Source organism: Monodelphis domestica, chromosome 1 (assembly GCF_027887165.1).
Source record: "Monodelphis domestica isolate mMonDom1 chromosome 1, mMonDom1.pri, whole genome shotgun sequence".
Taxonomy (NCBI): domain Eukaryota; kingdom Metazoa; phylum Chordata; class Mammalia; order Didelphimorphia; family Didelphidae; genus Monodelphis; species Monodelphis domestica.
Window position 1 is genome coordinate 145,079,856 of NC_077227.1, and position 22,499 is coordinate 145,102,354.

Genomic DNA, 22,499 nt, shown 5'->3' on the forward strand with positions numbered 1-22,499 from the left:
GTTCTCTCAACAGAAAGTGGAAAGTTCAGAGAAGAAGTATATTTAGAGGAGACGTTATTCTGGTTTAGATAGATTAAGTTCAAGTGACTACATCACATTAAAGAGGAAATGCCCAATGGCATTCAAGAAATTAGGAATGGATATATAGATGTAGGAATTATCTATAGAGGGGATACCTGAATCATATGGGAGCAGAAGAGATCATCAAGGGAAAGAGCAAGGAAAGTAAGAAAATAGGCTCCAGAATAGAATCCTCTGGCACACCCATGCTCAGGGAGAGCAAGATAAATAGTGAAGCAATAATGAAGACTGGAAAGGCAAGGTCATACATGTAAAAAGAGAACCAGAAGGGAGCAGTGTCATGGAGCCCAAGGGAACAGAAGCTTAATTGAGGAGGAGAAGAGCAGTCCATGTTATTTAAAAAAACAAAACTTCACAGAAGTTTTAAAAAATCATTAAGGGGGAAACAAAACTAGTAGATTTAAAGGTTGAAAAGTCCTTGGCAAATTTGTAAAGAGCAATTTCATTCAAAGAATGGAACTGGAAACCAGACAGCAAGGAGGTAAGAAGTAAACAAGTGGTGAGGAAATGGAAGAATCAATGATAGATAATTATAAATAGGCAAAGTATTTATTAAGCACTTAATATATATTAGGTAAACAATGGGAATACAAATATTGGTGTTAAAAAATTTGTTTCAGAGAAAATGTTGGTACCATTAAAAACACTGAACAGTTTACCAAAGACAATCCAACCTATACTCTTCCTCCTGTTAAATTCTAGACCTCATTCATTATCCATTTTCAGTGTTTGTCCAACATGTATACATGTACTGATGAATTAACTTAGTGGGGGTGAAATTGTTTACTATACACACAGGACAATAAGCATTTGGCCCTCATGGTACAGAATGCTTGTTTTTATAAATGCTTGTTTCCTTCTTTCTTTCCTTAATTCATTTTTGTTTTTCCTATGAAGATAGGTGGGATGAATTCTCACTTAGGGAGCAGGGCTCTAGGACATGACTCACTTTGCACAATGCCATCTACAAATAATATCTGGAATGCCTCACCATCTATAGAGAATTCCTCTTCTGTTTGGACTCTGCACTAGACTACGACAGCGGCAAACACCTTTGGCAAACAGACGTTTCCCTACTTTATGAATTTTATGACTCATTCCTTAACAACCTTAATCTGAAGTTTGTCAAACAAAGGGCTTTTGACCAAGGGCCTCAGATTGTGGAGCATTTACCCAGAGTAGCCTGGACTCAAATCCACCCCATTACTCCTGGCCATCATCATGTTGTACCATTTTGTGTGCATATACTATTCCCTCCCCTCTACCTCACCAATCATTTCCCCCTTTCCTTTTCTGACTCTCAGAACAAGAAATCAAATCAAACCAAAACACTCCTCCCTAAGTACCATCCTTTTATAGGAATTCTATTCCTATATGGACAACTAGGTGGTGCAAGGAGATAGAGCACTGAGCTTGGAATCAGGAAGATTTATCTTTGAGTTCAAATCAGGTCTCAGATACTTACTGTGACCCAGGACAAGCCACTTAACTCTAAGTCTCAGTTCCTCATCTGTGAAATGAGTTGAAGAAAGAAATAACTAACCACTTATCTATAATGTATAAATTACATATAATGTGTGTTTAGATATAGCCAATAGAATAATATTTCTACATAAACACACATAGATCTATAATATGTGTATGTATCTGGATTATAGCTAGCTAACTACACACACACACACTCACTCACTCACTTGCAATGGGGGGAAGTTGGCTTACTTCATCTTGCATATAGATTTTTCTTCCTTTCTTGTGTTCTTGTTTTAATATTTGAACACTTGTTCTTGTCATTGGAAGGTAAAATTAATATTTTAAAAGAAAAATATTGGATTATTTTTGCAACAAATAGCTTGAATTCCTTGAAAGTTCAATTGTGTAAAGGTCACTCAGCTTCCTATCCACCTCTTATTTTGTTCTGGACCCAGTCCACTGTGCACCTTTAGGGACAGTATAAGATGTAAGTACTGTTGGACTAACTCAGAGGGCTACCCAACCCAACTGTGTATCATAATGTGGCTAGTACATCATCAACATTAACTTTGTTTTTCCAGGGTGGATGGGTAATGACCATGGATTTTACTCACTAAGCAATAGTGTTCCAGGGCTCAATACAATCAGCCTGATGTCATTTGCAGACAGGCACAGTCATAGGAGCTTCCCACTGTTAGGGAATTCCTTTCCTCTGTGGACTTTGCAGAGAACAGCCTCCATCATCTTGATAAATACCTTGCACCAACATTTGTCTCTTTGTTTTATGCTTCGCTCAATGTTGTCATTGAGCACATTGAATAAATTATTTTCTCAGTCGCATCTGCCAGGAAATTATGTATGATCTTAGCATATAGAGGAGACAGTGTGTTTGATGAGGGCCTCTAAGGCTGCATTTTGCTCTACCAAGTCAAAGGCTTTATGGTTGATATTACTAATCTCCCATGATTTCTTTTTCCCTCTATGGCCACACCTGATTTATCTCTAGCTCTCCATCCTACACTGAACCTACAAAGAGTAAGACCTCTAACCTTCCATACTGCTCCAGATGTAGAAAGAAGTTTTATTAAATTTTCTACCTATGTTCTCTATCAGTTTCTCTGAAATTGTATAAATTTAAAATTACATTTAATGTTCTGAGCTGTCTCTCTCCTCTCCCCACTCTGTGTGTGTGTGTGTGTGCGCACGCGCATGCTCACATATGTAAAACTATACCATGCATACTTCTATTTATCAGTTCCTTCGCTGCAGGTGGACATTTTCAATTATTCTTTAAAAAATGTAGCTTATCTGAAATTTAATGATTTTTAACCAGACCTTCTGCCTATCAAGCTATACTATAGTACAATCAATACTATATTGCATTATTGCTAAAGAAAGGTGGAGAAAATTGTGTGCCTATTCCGACTAGGTCCACTACAAATTGATTTTACATAACCTCAATTGGGCCCTCACTGCTGCTAGGTAATTCTATTTTATCTCCCTTATCAGCTCATTATTCTGCTCTTCCCAGTTACTCTTCCAAACCCTTTCAATCCTGCTTAAATTCTTATGAATCCCCCTCCCCCGACTCTCAGCTAAAAACCATTCCTCATATTTTACATTAAAAAATTGAGGTCCTTCACAAGAGTTCCCTTTTTTCTCCTCTTCCTCATCTCCTATCACTCTTGTGCCTTCTGGCACTTTCTCCTCTACTACCCCTGTTTCTCATGATGAAATGGCCTAATTCCTTACCAGGGTTAACTCCTCTACTGGTTCAAACAATGTCATTCCTTCCTGCTTCCCAATAATAGATTGCCCCTTTTGCCATTCCCACTCTTTCCCTTATATTCAATCTCTCCCATTCCACTGTATCATTTCCTGCTGCTTATATGCATGCCCATGTCTCCCCTATCCTAAAAAACAAACAAACACACACACACAATATTTACTTGATCCATCCCTGCTACCTTTCATTCTTTTCTCTTCTGTTTTTTGGTAACTTAACTTCTCAAAAAGGCTGTTTACCGAAGACTCCTCTACTTTTCTTTCTCTCTTAACTCCCTACAATCTGATTTCTTTCTTATCATTCCACTCCCTCCAAAGTTATTAATGATCTTTTAGTTGCCAAATCCAATGGCTTTTTCCAAATCCTCATTCTCCTTGGCCTCTCTGTAGCCTTTGACACTATTGATAACTCCTCCCTGTTAATGTCTTCCCTCAGGTTTTCAGGGCCCCACTTTCCTGTTTTTTTCTCCTTCCTCTCTGGCTTCTCCTTTGCTAGATCCTTTCACAGATCATGCCCTGTAATCAGGGGTGTCCCTCATAGTTCTGTCCTGGGTCCTCTTTTTTTTCTCCCTCTCTACTACTTATGTGGTGATCTCATCAACTTCCATGGGTTTAATTACCAGCTCTGTGCTAATGGTTTTCTGTTCTGACCTCCAATTTCTCATCTCCAACTGCCTTTCAGACATCTAGAACTGGGTGTCCAGTACATTTTAAATTCAATATGACCAAAACGGAGCTCATTTTCTTTCCTCGTAAACATTTCCCCACCTCTGACCTTCCCTATTATAGTAGAGGGCAATATCCTTCCAGTAGACCAGGCTTGAAACCTAGAATTCATCCTGGCTTCCTCCTTATTTCTCCCCCACAATATCCAAGCTGTTGCCAAGACTTTTCAAGTTCATCTTAAGGAGATCTTTGGAATACATCCTCTTCTCCCCTCCAACACTGTTTACCACTCTAGTGCAGATCCTCATCACCTCATGCTTTGATTACCACAATGACCTGTTAATGGGTCTGTCTGCCTCAAGTCTTTCTCCACTCCAATCCATTCCAGTGTTTTTTTTATATTTTATGATGCTATCTCTTCCTCTGACCATTTATTACTTTATCTAGGAGTGATTTTTTTTAACACCGAGGAGAACCTTACTCAATATATTCTAGTATAATCATGAATCTACATGAGTTCTGGAGCAATACTTAGTTTTACAGTCTAGCCCACAAAATTCAAAGTATACATTATTAATTTTTCTTTTAAAAAAAAGTATGTCGATTGAGCTATATAATCAATGAAATTTCTATGTAAAGTTGATTCATATATCAATTGTATATTCAAGTTAAAATGTAAATAAATTTATATTTATGCTAAATATATATTTTATAACATAAATATATTATATATTCATGTTAAAATTTAATTAAATAAATTTATATTTATGCTAACATTTAGATATGAGATTTATCATTTCAATAAAAGATCCTTTCAAGAAATAACTTTTTACCCCAATAGTTATGGGAACAGTGTAATATTAGTGAAAACTAATAGCCAACTAGATTATAGTTACCAATAGCTGACAATGACCGAGGTGGTACTAAATAGGAGATAATGCAAAAATAATTTTCATCTGTTTTTTGAAAACATTACATATTTTTTCAAGAATTTACACTCTTGATCATGTTTTCCCACATGAATATTAAAATTAAATTTTATTCTTGCCTAGTGGGAGGTGGATGCTAGGAAACATATACTGTGATGGGAGGAAGCCAACTTTGGATACATATTCAAATTGTATAAACTACAATTAGTTTATTGAGAGTTGGCTTTTGAAAAACTGTTATGTTTTTACTGCATTGCTTCCTAAACCTTCTTCTACCCAAACCCCATCCAAACATCTGAAATGGGACACAGCAGACATTTTTTTTCTTTCTCCTTTTTATGCTTATTCAGCTGTCAGGAAAGAAAGCATTACTCAGCCATACAACTACACATTGAAAAAGAAACCTGGAGGATAGCGGAAAGTCATATTAATTTTAAGCTTCATAAAATGATAACCTCAATTTTTAAGAACAGGAAATATATCAGAGAAACAAATAAAACTTCAACCCACAGATCTCTTCATAATTCTCCAAGGCAACAGTATCCAATACCTACCAAACTACCAATTGGAAACCAGCAAAATTCATGAGGATAACCATGTAGTAACCATGGACACCCAGCTGTCAAATTAAATTAAAGGCTTATGTGGCAAAGTACAAAGAAGAGTGCATTTAAGAATTGCTTTTTTAATTACAAATGTTAATTTGAATAATAAAAATCATAGGAAGAGAAAGTAATGGAATAATTGGAAAGAAGTAAGGCTCATATCTATATATTTTTTAAATATTAATTTATTGAGAATGGTTTGAAAATCCCATTTTAAATTTAGCTCTGCTGTTAGTGATTTTGGTGGAACACTGATGACATATGTCAAGTTCACAAAACTATGAATGCCTTGGACCTACATAAAGCAAATTCATTCACCAGATGCTATTTTAGCAAATCAGGGCACTGGGATTTGTATTTCTCCATCCCCACTCTGGGATTTAGTCAAGTATGCTAGCTATGGTGTATTAGACAAAACAGCATTTTCAGTCTATCTAATTTGATTGGTCTCAGTTGGACATTGTTATATTGATCTGAAAATATGTGGTATCTTGGCCTTCCACTTCATTTAAATGCTCTAGTTCATCTGACTAATTTGTGCAATGAATGTCATCATTAAGCAAACCTATAGAATCACAATGAGAGTGGAAAGGGACCTCCTCTGTCCAATTCAATTCAACAAGATTTAATTAAGGGTCTACCATGCACAAGGCATTGTACTTGGCACTGGGGTTATAAGGGAAAAAACCAAATAGTCCATACTCTAAAGGAGTTTATGCTCTACTGAGGAGACACAAAATGTACATAATACATAGAAAATGCTTTGAGGAGGGAGAAACCACTAAATACTGAGAGTCGGAGAATTGAGGATTTGAGGGGAGAGTATAGGAAAAGCTTCACATAGAAGGAAGTATCTGAACAGCCAATAAGCTAATCTGTCTGAAAGGAGGGTTATATGAAGGGAGCAAGAAGAAATAGACCTAGGAAGATGTTAGGAACAAGATTGTGAAGGACTTTAAATTTCAAGCTGATGATTTTATGTTATATCGGAGAGGTAATAAGAAACTGCTGATGATCCTTGGGTAATAGAGTGATAGGGTCAGTCCTGTGTATTAGGAATATTAATTTAGTAGCTCTATGGAAGATTAATTGTGGGGGAGGAAGTAGTGAAAAGGAAAGGACCAATTAGGAAGCTATTGATGCAAGAGGTGATTAGGTGGCAGTGGCCATATTAGGGGAGGGAAGGAAACAGATTTCAGATATGTTGCAAAGTCACATTGACAAGAGTTGTAACCAATGATTGAATATAAGGAGAGAGGAAGAATAAAAAATAAAAAATGGCTCCAAGACTGTGATTCTGAGCAACTGGAAAGATAGTGTACTCTAGAAAAAATAGGGAAGTTGGGAAGAGAGATGGGTTTAGAAGGAGACGTTAAAAAGGCATATTCTGAACATGTTGAGTTTGAGGAGATGTCCAAGAGACAATTAAGCATGTGTTGCTGATATTCAGGAGAGAGATTAGAACCATGGAATCATCTACATGTTGATGATAATTGAACCCATGAGAACTGATGAAGTTAGCAAGAGGTGAAAAGGGCTCTGGAACAGAGCTTTGGGAGAAACTCCTACTAAGTGAATTAGATAAAGTTAATGATGCAGAAAAAAAAAGACTGAGAAGGAAAAGCAAGACAAATAAGAGGAAACAAAGAAAGAACAGTGTCATGGAAGACAAAGGAAGACAGAATATCCAGGAGGAAGGTCAAGTAGATTGAGGATGGGGCAGGGAAGCCTTTAGATAGTAAGAATATTCATTCATAACCATGAATGAGAAGTTTTAGTTAAGTGGTAGGATCAAAAGTGAGGGGGCAAAGTATTGATAAATATTCCACAAGAATTTTTATTTCATTCTTGGATTTCATAGGATCATCATTGGATCTCTCCTTTTCAACTACTTCCTCCCCTACAATTAATCTTCTCATTTGGATATAGGTTTTATTAACATTAGACAAATTTAATGGGGCATACATGTTATTAGCCTTTTACTTGTTATGTCTACTTTATCCATATCCTGAATTATCTTTACACTTTCTATTATAATGATTATAGCAGATAGCAGTATTTTTGAATTATTCTATCTTGGCAAAATTGGCGTGATAGGTACTTTCATGCCATCCAAGTTAAAAGGGGAAGTGAGAGGGAAGGGGATCTTTTTGGAATTCTAATCTACTTCATATCCTTTGAGGGGCTGGCTTTGCTTTTATCATGCTTCATTAGTAGGCATGATTCTGGAGTGTGCATTAAGTTGAGATTTTTAATGACTTCAGGGCCATTCAACTTTTCTGTCTTTAGATTTTAGTAGCTTCTTGATTTCAGCTCTTATTTTATCTAATCTAAGCTTAGTGAGGAAATTATTTTTTTATGATTGCCCTACATTGGTTAATAAGATGTTGGAAGTTTCACAGAAATAGGTGTGAAACCACTGCCTATAACTGATGGGATCTGTTCTCAATGTTGTTAGATGATAGAACTGGTACATAAAGAAAATATACACATCTTCAGTCCATTTCATGCAAATTCATTGTTTGCCTATGTTAGTACTAAGTCACGTCTGAACCAAACATTTCTAGAAGGTGGAGTTTGGGTATTTTTAACTTCTCCATCCTGTCTTGCCTCTTTTGTGGTACCAGACAGAAAGTGAAACAGTACCATTCCTTCTGCTGTCTTGATATTAAGCTGTCCTCCATGACCATTACCAAGACTTTCAAGAAGAGGCAGCCTAAAACCTCATTCCACCTGATCTATTTCTTAGATTCCCAAGAGGAGCAATTTCATCATAGCGGTGATAGGAAGAACTCAATCAGAAGTATTGCCACAGTCTAACAGACTTGCATGTTAGGGTTTTTGCTAGACTTTCAAAGCTAATTGGTTCATAACAGTCTCAGGGAAGATGACTTCCAGGCTTATATCACCTTGACTGATATTCCTTTACTTTGGCATTTATGGTTTTGCCTTTTTCTCCACACATGGATAATGTGTTGGAATTTGAGGGACTCATTACTGTTGTTCTTATAATTATGATCCTTACTGTTACCACCAACTTGTCTATAGTGAGAAGGTTCGGGAGGGAGCTATGCCCCTCTGTGTTCGCATTCTGGGAAAAACACTAAACATTTTAAGCAAAGGGGACAAGGAGGAAGGCACCAATTACAGTTCTTCTGTAGTTATTTGAATATGGACCTTATTTCCCATACTGGTTTGTAAATTCTTTGAGGGCAGAGACCATATCTTTTTGGTCTTCTTATGCCCAAAGCACACAAACACACACACACACACACACACACACACACACACACACACACACACATATAGTGAATTTACCAGCAGCCTCTTAATAAACATTAAATGAATTGAATGTGTGCATGTAAAAATTATTCTATATAAGACAGCACTAAATTAAGTGATACAGACAGAATATTTGCTACATGAATTCAGAGCACAGAAAATTAATGTGGGTAGAGTTAGTCAACCAGGTCAGCCTTGAATGTTGGTATGCTCAGAAATAAAAATAATAGTGCAATGTTTTTCTTCTGTTTTGTTTTTTCTAGAACACCTCTTACCACTTAAAAACTAGATTCACATTTTATTTTGCTGGGAAAATTAGAATTGAATGAAGATTCAGTTTAAATTAACTTGTATGTCAGCATTTCATTGACTTTCTCTAAAACAGATCACTGCAACCACATTAATTACTTAAGGCTGCCTTTAATGGGGTATTTTTAAAATGTAGTAAGTAAATATGGACATATGTTATGAATTGTTTCAGTAAATCAGCTGGAGAACATTGTGAATAATTTATTATCAATAAATTAACCTGTGTCCTTTAATTGTTCTCTTTCTGAGGTAGGAAATCTAGTAGATTAATTCACTTAGATTTCTAAGTACTAAAAAGTCTTCTCTAATTTTTTTAAACCTTTATTTTCTGTCTCAGAATTGATATTAAGTATAGGTTCCAAAACAGAAGAGGGAAAGGGCTAAGTGACCAGCACAGGTCATAATAGCTAAGAAGTATCTCAGATAAAATTTGAACCCAGTACCTTCTGCCTCCAGGCCTGGCTCTATATCCATTGATTAATTTAGCTACCCCTTCTCTCATTTTTAAAGACCAATACTTGTGTAAAAATAGAAATGTGTAGGTTTGCTGACTTTTATTATTTCTTTTAAAAAAAAACATCTTTTTTTTTTGCCTTGGAATCAATTGCAGGAGAATGATTGAGGCAACTAGGGTTAAGTGACTTGCCCAGGGTCACATAGCTAAGATGTGTCTGAAGCCAGATTTGAACCCAGGATGCTCTATCTCTAGGCTTGGCTCTCAGTCCACTAAGCCACCAAGAGGCCCCAACTTCGATTATTTCTTGATTTGGAACTACATTTGGAAATAAAATAAGAGTTCTCCTTGAGTTGACTATGATATTGTTAGTTAACATACTGTTAAATGTTGTTAACCTAACCAATAATTCTTTTATTTCCTGATTTGATTAAAAAACTCACAGAGTAGATGCACAGCCTTTATTTTTTTATCACTTCCCATCTTCAACATTAGCATTTCCCCTTTAAAATAAATCTAACACTATAAGCAATAATAAATAATCATACATAATATCTATGACAATGTAAATGTCAATAACAAAACCAAGAGAGTGCCAGCAGGTAGATGATTCAGTGGGATAGAGTGCAAACCTAGAGCTGGGAACATATGGGTTTAAACCCAGGCTCAGAAACTTCCTGGCTAAGTGACTCTGGTGAGTCATTTTGTCATTGTTTGCCTCAGTTTTCTCATTTATAAAATGAGCTTAATAGTAATCCTACCTCTCAGAGATGTTTTGAAGGTCAAATATAGTATAATTTTAAACTACTTTGCACAGTGCCTGGCTTACAGTAAACATTGTAAACGTTGGTTGTTGTCATCCTGACCAAACTTGTCCTTGTAGAAGGGAGGAGAAAAGTCACCTTCTTTCCCTTTTTGCAGAAGCACAGAATTCTAGGCATGGCACCCTGCTTAAACTATCAGCATCCTGGGTAATGTGCATTTGGATAGTTTCACTGAACTGCTTTTTTATCTTTCATTTCAAGAGACAGCTCCCTGGATAGGAAAGGGGCAGGGAAATGTTTGGAAATGAAGGTGATACAAAATCCAAAATATCAATAAAATTTTTAAACTAGAAATCTATTATCACTTTGATGTCTCAATACCCTCCATCATGTCCTATGCCTCATTTCTATTTTAATTTTGGATCCATATTTAAAATTTTATTTTTTGCTAGAGTTCTTTTAACTGAGATTTTTTTAAGGAAAGAAGTGGCTAAAATGTCAAGTCACCCTAAGATGGCTGATGAATTTGGACTGCAAACTAAACAGATTTATGTGGTAGAAATGTTGGTATTTTTCAGCTTCTCCTAGGGCTGTGATAAAATCACATTTCATCATTCTACAAAAGAGGTTGCCTTTATTATAAAGACAGATCTGAGATCAAGAACTCTAATTCTAAATCTGGCTCTGAATAACTGGGTATGGCCTTAAGCAAATCATTTTAACTCTTCCATGTTTCAGTTTTCCATTTTAAAAAAAGCAGATAATAATCATTTGGGTCAATTTGACAAATATTTATTAAGCAGGTTGCACACAGAGATAGATATTCAAAATGCTTCCTATCATGTCTGCAGGTATAGGGGGTAAATCCCTTAAAACTAATTTATTTAACTCAACTCAGCAAGCATGTACAAATACCTTGTCCTGCTAGATTCTAATGCCAAGTGCTAGGAATACAAAGGCAAAATGAGAAACAGTCCTTGCCCTGGAGCATTTATTCATTAAGAGAAAAATGTGTAATGAGTGACCACTGTGTGCATCTTGGGGAAAAAAGGATGATTTGTCCAATGTGGCATTCAGTATTAGTCTAGAGATATAGATCTTCATTGAAGTAGGTAACTAACAATAAGAAAACTCCCAAACAGAAATGGTTTCTACTACTGCAGATCAGAAATGTTTATTGTCTTAGAGAGTTGTATAGGACACTGAAAGGTCATATAACTTGCTAGGGATCATATATATGGTCTCTATGCCCAAGGTAGGACTTGTACCTTATTTTTCCTGAGGCTGATTCTCTAATACTTTGAATTTTAGATTTACTCCACCCTGCTTAGTCTTTAGAATTTTAGCAACCAGGAATGTATACACCCCCACTTACGATTAAGTGTGGGGGAGGAAGGTCTATCACCCACATGTGCTAGCAAGTGAAGAATCAGAAACAACTTAGCAACCCCAGGCCATCCAAAGCCAAGTTTAAGCTACCATTGGTACATGTATGAGACAGGAAGTGACATAAAGAATGGCCTTTATATTTTGGGTCACTTCCTGTGGGAGGGACTTGGTAGTGGAACTTGACTGCATGAGACCTCCAACTGCTTCCCTTAGACTGTCATGTGGTGAATGTAAGGTTTACTCCCCTTTCCTTGACTTTTCTGGAGGCATAAGCCTCCGAGGAAGCCCCTCATCTTGGAGGAGGCCCCGGGGCTAGAAGCTGTGCTAGATTTAATCCTTGGCTGAGGCCTCTGAACTCCTACCTGGTATCTCTCTTCTTTTCCTCTCTTTCTTTCTTCCTTAATATCTTCACTCTATTGTAAATAAACCATCATAAAATTCCATTCTGACTTGAGTATTTCATTGGGATTTAGAATTTAAATCCCTGGCGACCAACTAAAAATATATTCAGTCCAACCTTAAGTTTTACCCTTAACAATATCACCCATTCCCTCTCATGCTTTTTAAAGAGGAGAATGTTGCATAAAGAGCTAGATTTCTTTTAAATTGCATTAATAAGATGCAGGCAGGTGGCTCAGTGGATAGAATCAGGCTTGGAGACAGGAGGTTCTGAGTGCAAATCTTGTCCCAGCTACTTCCTAGTTTTGTGACCCTGGACAAGTCACTTAGCCTCATTTGCCCAACCCTTAGTGCTCTTCTGCCTTAGAACCTATATTTAGTATCAATTCTAACACAGAAGGTAAGGGTTTATAAAATAAAATAGCATTAATAATTGAAATACCCCAAATATTAGTTATTCATAGTAGCAAAAACCAAATATTATTAGGTGACACACTGGATAGAGTACTGGACCTAAAGCCAAAAAGGTATGAATTAAAATTCAGCCTTGGACACGTCGTAGCTATATTATCCTGAGCAAGTCACTTTCTCTCTCTACTTCAGTGACCTTATCTATAAAATGGGGCTAATCATAGCACTAACATCCAAGAGTTATTTTGATAATAAAAAGAATATTTATAAAGTATTTTGCAAATCTTAAAGCACTACATCAGTGTTAGCCATCATCATTACTAGTTTTATTAATGATTGTTATTAGACTTGGAGATTTATCTGATATGAGCTGCTACTCTCAGAAAGCATTGTGAGCAGAAAAATACAAGGTGGAATCAAAAGTCTATCAATCAGAAGGTTAAGTATCTGCTAACTTCCAATCACAGTCAATTAAATTAATATCACATGGACCAAGGAATGTTGAAGGAAGCCAGGGAAGTAGGAGCTAGTATCTAAATGAGGGAGAGGGAAGAAAGAAGAGATTAGGAAAATTGCATGGGTATTGTACTCCTAAATTATCAAAGTGTTTCAGGCAAACTGTAAGCAGGAAAATTCCTTTGCTCCCTTACATCCTTGTGATTCCTAACCCAAAACATCTGATAACTCCTATAAGACCCTGAGAGGATTATCCTTCTTGGATTGTCCTTTAGATTTGAGATGGACAGAGAGAAAAACCTCCTTGATACCATCAAGTTGTATCTCAGACATCCATCTGTCCTCTAAACTATGAGGGTCACCCCCCTATGTCTTCAGGCAAACCTTCCCCCCTCTCCCTGTACCTCAGTGCAAACCACTCTTGAGTCATGCCTTCACCATGGCACAGGGTCACGTCGTCACTGTTATAAAGAGTATAAAGATCTCAGACTTGGTGTGCTGGGACAGACATCTTTCCATCTATGCTGTCCCCCCAGGAGACAGTTTTCCACCTATGTTGTCCTCCTGGCCAGATTCAACATTACCTTCTAAATTAATACATTTCTCTTTTTCTTTTTAAGCTAAGTTTCAAAGTCTTACATTCTTGCAAAAGGCACTCTTCCCAAACCCCAGGGGTTCACTTCAAGTCCCCCACAACAGAAAGATTTCTCATAGAAAGCCATTTCAGCTGAGTCTTGAAGGAAATTGTGTTTTCTGAGAAGCAGCAGAGAAGATGCTTTTCAGGCATGGATTCTGTGAAAGTAAGGAAATTGGAGATAAAATGAATCTGGGCAAAAGGAGTAGATCCAGGTATCTGGAAGACTTTCACAACCCTATTTGGGGTTTTCTTGGCAAAGACAATGGAGTGGTTTGCTATTTCCTTCTGCTCCTTTTACAGAGATGAGGAAACTGAGGCAAACCAGATTAGTAATGTCAAATAAGTCTAGAACAATAGATTGGCAGAGGACTTTTGTAAAAGTAAGATTCAGAATTGTTATTGACATGGTCAAAGAAAGTGTTGGTAATGTGTGCTGGAAGCTGTGGGGGTGCACAGGGGCTCAAAACTGCCAGCTTTGGCCCAGAGCTATATAAGGACCATTGGTTCTTCCATTCTTAATCTCATTACTCATGTTAGAAGGGTGAAAAATTCATACCTGGATCTTTAGAATTTGTGTGAATGAGTAGAGACTATGGAGTAGAAGTAGTGTCTGCATGGGTGGATAGAGAGGAAGAAACAATTGAGGGGGGAGTGCTTTGTGAGAGTGTCAGAGGCTTCAGACTTTTCTGAAATTTATGTGTAGAAATTAGTTTTTGTATTGGGGAGGAGTAGAGAAACAAAGATTTAAGGACAGAGACAGAGATAGACAGAGACAGGGAGAAATAGACCCACAGAAACAGAGACAGTCAGAATGGAAGAGATAAAGAATAAAATATTGGGCTGGGGAGAGAAGTGGTCTGTAGCCTCAGAAGGTATACTGCTATACTATTCTCTTCTCATTATCCTCTCAGGCAGTCATATTAGTGTTGAGGAGACAGAGGCAGAAACAAACACACAGAGACAGAAATAGAAAGAGAGTGAGACTAATATCAAATTGGAGTGGTCTGCAGCTCCAGAAGATACACTGTTCCAGTCCCCTTCTCCCTTTCCCACCTCAAGCAAGCAATGAGGTAGGAAATAGCATTAAGGATCTTCAACAATCAGATTCATCTTGATCAGATTCTATCCTACATAGCCTAACTGAAAGGTAAATTTTGAGCTACCTGAAATCTCCACATGAGAAGAGAGTGCCAGAAGAAAAGGAAAGTGCAGAAAGGGAGGCCCAAGGTGACTTTGAAGAGGATTAATTTCAAATATCTATTTTCCAGGAAGTGTTGACTAAGTAACTACTATGTACCAGGCTTGGTTCTCTGCTACTTGGTTCTTGCTACTATAGTCTCTTGGTTCTTGATACTATGTACCTTGGTCCTAGGTCTAAGAGATAAATTTTTTAAAACTACTATAGTCCCTATCCTCAAAGAGCTTACATTCTAAAAACCACTGGAACACAGGCAAATAATTTGGCAGGAGAGTGCTAACAATTGGGGCAATCAGAGAAGGTCTTCTGTTGAAAGTAGTAACTGAACTGAGGCTTGAATGGAGTCAGGAATTGTAAATAAAGACAAGGTTCTGACAAAACTAGGGTTTAAGCACCTAATTCCAGGCGTTAGAGAGATGATCAGGTTCTCCTACCTGGTCACCAACATTTAGCACACTTTCCTTAAAAGGGTAGTCATGTGGTATGTGTTACTTCTGAAACAAAATCCAAAACAAAATCCACACAGCGCTTGTATATTCCAACTTCCAATTTCATTAAAGCCAGACAAATCTTAGGTAGGTAGTAAATAAAGGGACCACCGAGGCTGCTAAGAAATGCCTTGGGTGCTTCCAGTTGAAGGGATTACTATAGTAGTAGTAGTCTCTCGGTAACCGAGGATGATGATTGTCTTTGTGCGTTTTCATCCAGGGTGTATAGATGAGTGTGCACAAAGACACTTGTGCATCTTGTGCATGGAGATTTAAGTGGAAAAGTCATTGCACAGAGACAGTCCCACTCTCTCGGTGTTGGAAGCCTGGGTCCAGTGGCACAAAACATCATTACACCTGGAGACTTCCTCAGCTGCATTGAATGGCTGTGTTGTCTTTTGTGCTCCAATACGCCCTGAGCACTCCACAGTGCTTTGCTGTGTTGCCTTCTCAGCCATTGAACCTTCTTATTGGTTTCTTCCATCTGTTCTTGGGTGCTTCCAGTTGAAGGGATTGCTACTCTGGGTCTATAGCATCTCTGGCCTATTAGCCTTCAGTTTGGTGATTCAGGCACAAGAATCTTTGTGAAAATCTCAGGATGAGTCTTTGGCAACAATATAATTTGAGGTTGTACTATTACACTTTGCTTATATGGAGAAAGTTGCATTTCTAATACAGCTTATCGGAAAAGTTAGCTTCAGGTTTCTGTTGAAGTCATGGAAGTGCTCAAATTGACCAGGACACATGACTAAACTCATAGATGATTTTGTTTGACCTGGTCTTTTAGGTAACTTACCTTGGCACACATTCAAGACCTCCTATGACCTTAGATCCGTGATGACAAACCTATGACACCTGTGTCAGCACTGACACGTGTAGCCATTTTCCATGACATGAGATCAAATGCTGGCTCAGCATGCCTCTGATCCCCAGAGCCACCAGGGGAGGGGGGGGCAGGCTGCTCCATGTGCTGGCTGCCTGGGGTGGGAGTGAACAGCCAGCGGCTCCCACCAGGCAGCTGGTACTCATGGGCCTCACACCTGGGTGAGGAGGAGCAAGCACAGGCAGTTTAATATCAAAACAAACAAAAGAAACAGATTGACAGATGACAGTGCTGGCTTGGGCTTGAAATATACAAAATACCAACCTTCAATTGAAGATTTAGCCAATGAAATGCAGCAACAAAAAAGTCACGAATAGGCAGTGAGAATCCCCCCACCCTCTCCCTTATCTTAGTTCAAGGCACCCCACACAAGTTAAATAATATGAAGACCAACAAAAGAAACCAACTGACAGATGAACAAAGAAGTCACTAAGCAAGTAAGTCCTTATTTCATGGTAAAAAGCCAGAGAGAAGACAGACAAGTAACTTTTCAAAGAAACTAGTGGGTTTCCTTGTCTGTCTTCTCTCCCACTACTAACCAGCTCAGAGAAAGTAGTAGCTTCTTCCTCAGCCTCCGGATGAGTATTAGTGTGGGGACTTGGTAGACAGCCAACCTTAAGGTATATGCCATTCTTGGGTCAATTATTGTTATGGGAGAGAAGACAGACAAGGAAACCCACTAGTTTCTTTGAAAAGTTACTGGGGCAGGGGGAAAAAAAGAAACTGGGTGGGCTTCCTTGTCTGTCTTCTCTCTGGCTTTTTACCATGCAAACTAAAAGAAAACCACACTTAATACAAATATTCCTTCCACTTAGAAAAGGAATTTCCTCAAACAGGGATTGCACTAATAGTTCCAGCATATAATAGTGCTGTCAGCTACTTGGAACAAATAAATGACTACTGCATCTTAGAATTTATGATAAAGGAGAGGAAAGCTGGGCATAGTCTGGATATTAAGAGATTGATTTCAGAGGGAATTTCCAAGCATAGAAATGGATAGCACATGGACCAGGTGTGTTGGCACTCTCTGGTTTGATTGTAGAAGGTTCTTACTTTTATCTTAAGAGTAACATTTATGGGAATGTGTCCCCTGGGTATGCAGGCATACCTAGCTCACATTCTATGCATGCCATTGATTCAGAAATCCGTGGTAGGATCTCCTGGTTTGAATTCAATAGGGAAAGTTAGTCCTGAAGAGATAGAAAACTCTCATGAAAAAAATTCTAAAGACAGAAATAGAAACCATTCCAATTGGGAAGAAAGGATGGAAATGTCCAAAGAGAATAATTGGGATGAACAGAGAATCTATCAACTATGTTAGATGAAAAAGAGATGAAGACACTAAAAGAAAAGACAGGCAACAGCTGATTACAAATAAGTTGGCACAGTCCCATAAAAAGAGTTTCCATAGAGTCAAAGCTCAGAATGAGTTGAGGCTGATAGTGAATTCTGAGGATAGCAAACATGACATTTTTAAAAGCACTGTTGGGGGCAAAAGAGACATCAAAGATTTGGACTGAAAATAACATGAGCAAAAAGAGAGTAAAAAAATTCAACTTTTATTTTGCTTCAATGTTCTCTGATTAGGAGAATGGTTTAGGGGTTAGAAAAGAAAGAGCAAAAATATTTATCACAGAATTGAAACTCAACATAAGTGAAGAGATAGCAAGAAGATTTCACTGACCTTAATGAATTTAAATGTCCATGATGAGAAAACTGTATCTTAGTATATTGAATGAATGAGGAAATATGATTAGAATCCTGTCATCAGAATGACTTTTGAAAAGTCATGGGGGCAACTAGGTGGCTTGGTGGAAAGAGAATGGGGCCTGGGGTCCAGAAAACCTAGGTTCAAATTTGACCTCAAGTCATTTCCTAGCTATGTGCCTCTAGGCAAGTCACCTATCCCCAGTTGCCTAACCCTTGACCTTCTTTCTTAGAGTTGTTACTGTAAAGGATAATTTTATAGTTATGACTTAAAATCTAAATTAATTGGTCGCCATGGGATATCCCAAATAATAAAATACCCAAGTCAGGTGGAAATTATGGTGATTTTAATTAATATAGAGAGAAGGAATTAAGGAGAAGAGAGAGGGAGAGGAAAAAGTTAATTTAAACTGCTCTGGCTCAGGCTGAGCCAGGAAGGAGTTAAAGGCCTTGGCCAAAGGGGCCTCCCTGAGCCCAAGGGAAAAGGAAGTCAGTCTTATCACTCACCACAAGACCATCTCAAGGAAGCTGTCTGAGTGAGCTCCTCCAGGCTGAGTTCCAGGATTGAACTGGCTCCCAGGCTGCTCCTAGGAAGTGACCAGCCAGATCCACCTTTTCGGGGAAAGCATGAAGGGAGGAAGTGACATGCCCTATATAGACGGTTTTATGTCACTTTCCTGCATTTTATCTGTACCAATGGTAGCTTAGATTGACTTAGGACAGGCCAGGGGTCTGTCAGTTGTTTCTGCACATGTCTGTTGAAGGCCATACACCTAGATACTTAATCCTTAAGTATGGGTGCAGACATTCATGACCTTGTTAGACTAAGTAGGGTGGAGCAATGTAAAGTTCACAAGACATTCCTGATCAAGTATCTCCATTGTTACAATCAGGAAATAGCTAAATCAAACCTTTTAAAGTACCGTCTGAGTAGGGTAGAGTAGTTTTAAAATTCACATTACTAAGACAGAAAGTAAGGATAAAAAAAAAGAAAAATCTTGTCAAATTACTTAATATTAGCAGTGCTATAGAACTAGAGGAGAATAGATTTCACACTAATTTTCACAAAATGGAAGACAGTAAGGGTACTTCTTTTTATTATTTTAAAAATTAATTTGTCCTTCCCCTAACCTCCAAGAGAAAAAAAAATTCCTTTCAAAATAAAGTCCATAATATTTATCAGAAATTAGTTCTTTTTTTTAAAAATATGTCTATTTCTTTCATTTAAGTTCATTTTTTAATCAGGAGATGAGTGGCCTGTTTCATCTTCATTCCTTCATTCCTTCAAAAATTCTAAAGTCTTTTGAGGCTGTTTTTCTCTCTACTATTATCATTGTATAAATTGTTCTCCTAGTTTTGCTCACTTGCCTCTGCCCAAGTTCATAGATATCTCCCAATTTTCCTCTGAAACTATCCATTTCATCATTTCTTATGACAAAATAATATATTATATTCATATACCATAATTTGTTTAGCCTTTTCTCAGTAAAAGGATATTCTCTTAGTTTCTTATTTTTCCTACCACAAAAAAAGTTGTTATTAATATTTTTGGTACATATAAAATACTTTCCTCTTGCTTTGATTTTTGGTAAATAGCCCTAGTGGTAGTATAGCTGGGTCAAAGTACATGCATATTTAGTAAGTCTGGAGGCATAGTTCCAAACTGCATTCTGTGAAGTTTAGATTTTCTCTATTTTGCTTAGTCTTAGAAATTTTAACAACCAGGAATGTATACACCCCACTTAAGGATTAATTGTAAGGAGGATGGCCTATGACCACATGTGCTAGCATGTGATAAATCGGAAACAACTGACAGACCCCTGGGCTGTCCTAAGTCAAGCTTAAGCTACCATTGGTACATGTGAGACACAGGAAGTGATGTAAAGAAAGGTCTATATATTTCATGTCACTTCCTTTCTCCAGCTCTCTTTTGCGGGGAGACTTTGGGTTTTTTTTTCCCTCATTGGGAGCTAGTGGCAACGTGCTTGGCATCTTGGTGGGTTTTGGCTTTTGCAGCTTGGCAGTGAGGTGACTGATTCCTCCTTTCCTCCTTTCCTTGACCTCCAACTCCTGTCTGGCTTGCCAGAGCAGTCCAATTCCCTTTCCTCTCTCTCTTCTTCTTCACTTCTTCCCTCTATTGTAATTAAACCACCATAAAAATCCCAACCTGACTTCAGTATTTTATTGGGATTAAATTTTAATCCCTGGCAACCACTAGTATAATATATTCAGTCAACAACCCTAATTTTACCCTTAACAATTCCAGAATGTCTGAACCAATTGAGAGCTTTACCAATAGTGTGCCTTTAATGTAAATGTTTTCTAATAGCCCCTCCAACATTTACCATTTTCCTCTGTTGTCTTCTTTGCTAGTCTAACAAGTATAAAATGGAACTTTAAAGTTGCATTAATTTGTATTTTTCAGATTATTAGTGATTTAAAATATTTTTTCATATGGTTGTTGATAGCTTGGATTTCTTTCTTCGAAAACTGCCTGTTCAGATCTTTTAACCATTTATCTATTGGGGAATTGTTCTTAGTTTTATCAATTTGAATCAGTGCCGTATTTATCTTAGAATGTATCAGTGATTTTTCCCCTCAGTACCTATTTCACTTCTAATTTTCACTATGTTAGATTCATTGGTATAAAGAATTTTAAATTTTAAATATTTCCATGCAATCCTCTTTCTCACTTATTTAGACATGAGATAAATCTGAGAAGTACTTTTTTTTCCTGCTCTAGAAAAGATAACTTTTTTATTTTAATTGTTTAATTTTTTCCCATGGTTACAAGCTATTTCACTGGGTTATACTCAAAACCTATTTCCTTATTATTCATTTTTGTAATAGAGTAAACTTTTAAAATCAAAACCCCAAATCATATACTTATATAAACAAGTAATAAGTCATATGTTTTCTTTTGGATTTCTACTTCCACAGTTCTCTCTCTTGATGCAGATAGCATTCTTTCTCTTAAGTCCCTCAGAGTTGTCCCAGACCATCGCATTGATTTTAGTGGTAGAGTCAATCACATCTGATCATCCCACAATGTTTCAATTACTGGGTATAATGTTCTCCTAGTTCTACTTATTTTACTCTACATCAATTCATGGAGGTCGTTCCAGTTGTTTTAGAAAATCAAGCAGTACACCATTCCTTATACCACTATAGTATTCCATCACCATCATATACCACAATATTTTCAGCAATTCTCCAATTGAGGGATATCCAATTATTTTCCTTTTTTTTGGCACCACAAAAAGTGCAGCTATAAATATTTTTGTACAAATAGAACTAGGAAATATAACTCTTGATGGATTCATGACATTGACATTATTATTACACTGCTGAAAATTAAGGTTGCCTTTTATCCCTGGCAAAAATTCTAGAAAATATTGGGATGATTTTGTAACAATTTAGAAATGGAAGCAACAATTTGAAAAAACCAGCATAGGTCACACCAGACTGATCTCATTTATTAATTTTTGACAGTGTCAATAGACTGGTAAAATAAAGGAATACTGAAGTATAGCTAGATTTTCCAAGAGCCATGATAGTTTCTCATGTTCTTTTTATGGATAACATGGAAAGATATGGACTAGTAGGACTCAGAAGTATGTGAATTAGGGGCAGCTAGGTGGCTCCATGGATAGAGAACCAGACCTGGAGATGGGAGGTCTTAAGTTCAAATATACCTTCAGATATTTCTTAGCTGTGTGACCCTAGGCCCCTAATCCTTACCATTCTTCTACCTTAAAACCAACACGTAGTATTGATTCTAAGATGGAAAGTAAGGCTTTTTTAAAAAGTGTGTGAATGAAGATAATCATTAATGAGTCAATGTCAACTTTGGAGGATGTGAATTTTAGATTTACTCCACCCTGCTTAGTCTTTAGAATTGTAGCAACCAGGAATGTATATACCCCCACTTAAGGACTGAGTGTGGGGGAGGAAGATCTATGACCCACATGTGCTATCAAGTGACAAATCAGAAACAACTGACTCACCCCCTGGTCTGTCCAAAGTCAAGTTTAAGCCACCATTGGTACATGTGAGACACAGGAAGTGATGTAAAGAACTGCCTTTGTATTTATCATCACTTCCTGAGAGAGGGACTGGGTGGTGAAACTTGACTTGGAGGAGCTTGAGTGTGAGACCTCAGACTGCTTCCCTGAGATGATCATGTGGTGAGTATTAAGGCTGACTCCCCTTTCCTTGGCTTTTCTTGAGGCAACAGCCTCTGGAAAAGCCCATCTCTTGGGGCCCCTTTTCCTTGGCTTTTCCAGAGGCAAGCCCCTTGACTGAGGCCTCTGAACTCCCACTGGGTTCAGATCAGGCTGGGGCAGCTATCCTCTCCTTTTCCCTTTCTCTCTCTCTCTAATTTTTAATTTCTTCCTTCTATTGTAAATAAACCACAATAAAATTCCATTCTGACTTGAGTATTTAATTGGGATTTAGAATTTAAATCCTTGGTGACCAACTAAAAAGTATATTCAGTCTCTCAACCCTAAATTTTACCCTTGTTAAATTTATTATGGTTGGACTGGATATTATTTAATTTGTTGTCACCAGAGATTTCATTTCTA

At 37.5% G+C, this 22,499-nt stretch overlaps 1 long non-coding RNA gene across 3 annotated transcripts in view; it reads left to right on the forward strand.

Annotated features, from left to right (window-relative positions):
• The window catches only part of LOC130455851 (uncharacterized), a 39,910-nt gene that overhangs the window by 15,034 nt on the left and 2,377 nt on the right, over positions 1 to 22,499 (forward strand). Inside the window, exon 3 of one of the 3 annotated variants that reach the window (XR_008914047.1) lies at positions 5,282 to 5,633. The exons of the other annotated variants lie outside the window; for them this stretch is intronic. This is a non-coding gene — a long non-coding RNA (uncharacterized LOC130455851). Of the gene's footprint in view, positions 1 to 5,281; positions 5,634 to 22,499 lie in introns of those variants that run through there. 3 annotated transcript variants of the gene reach the window in all.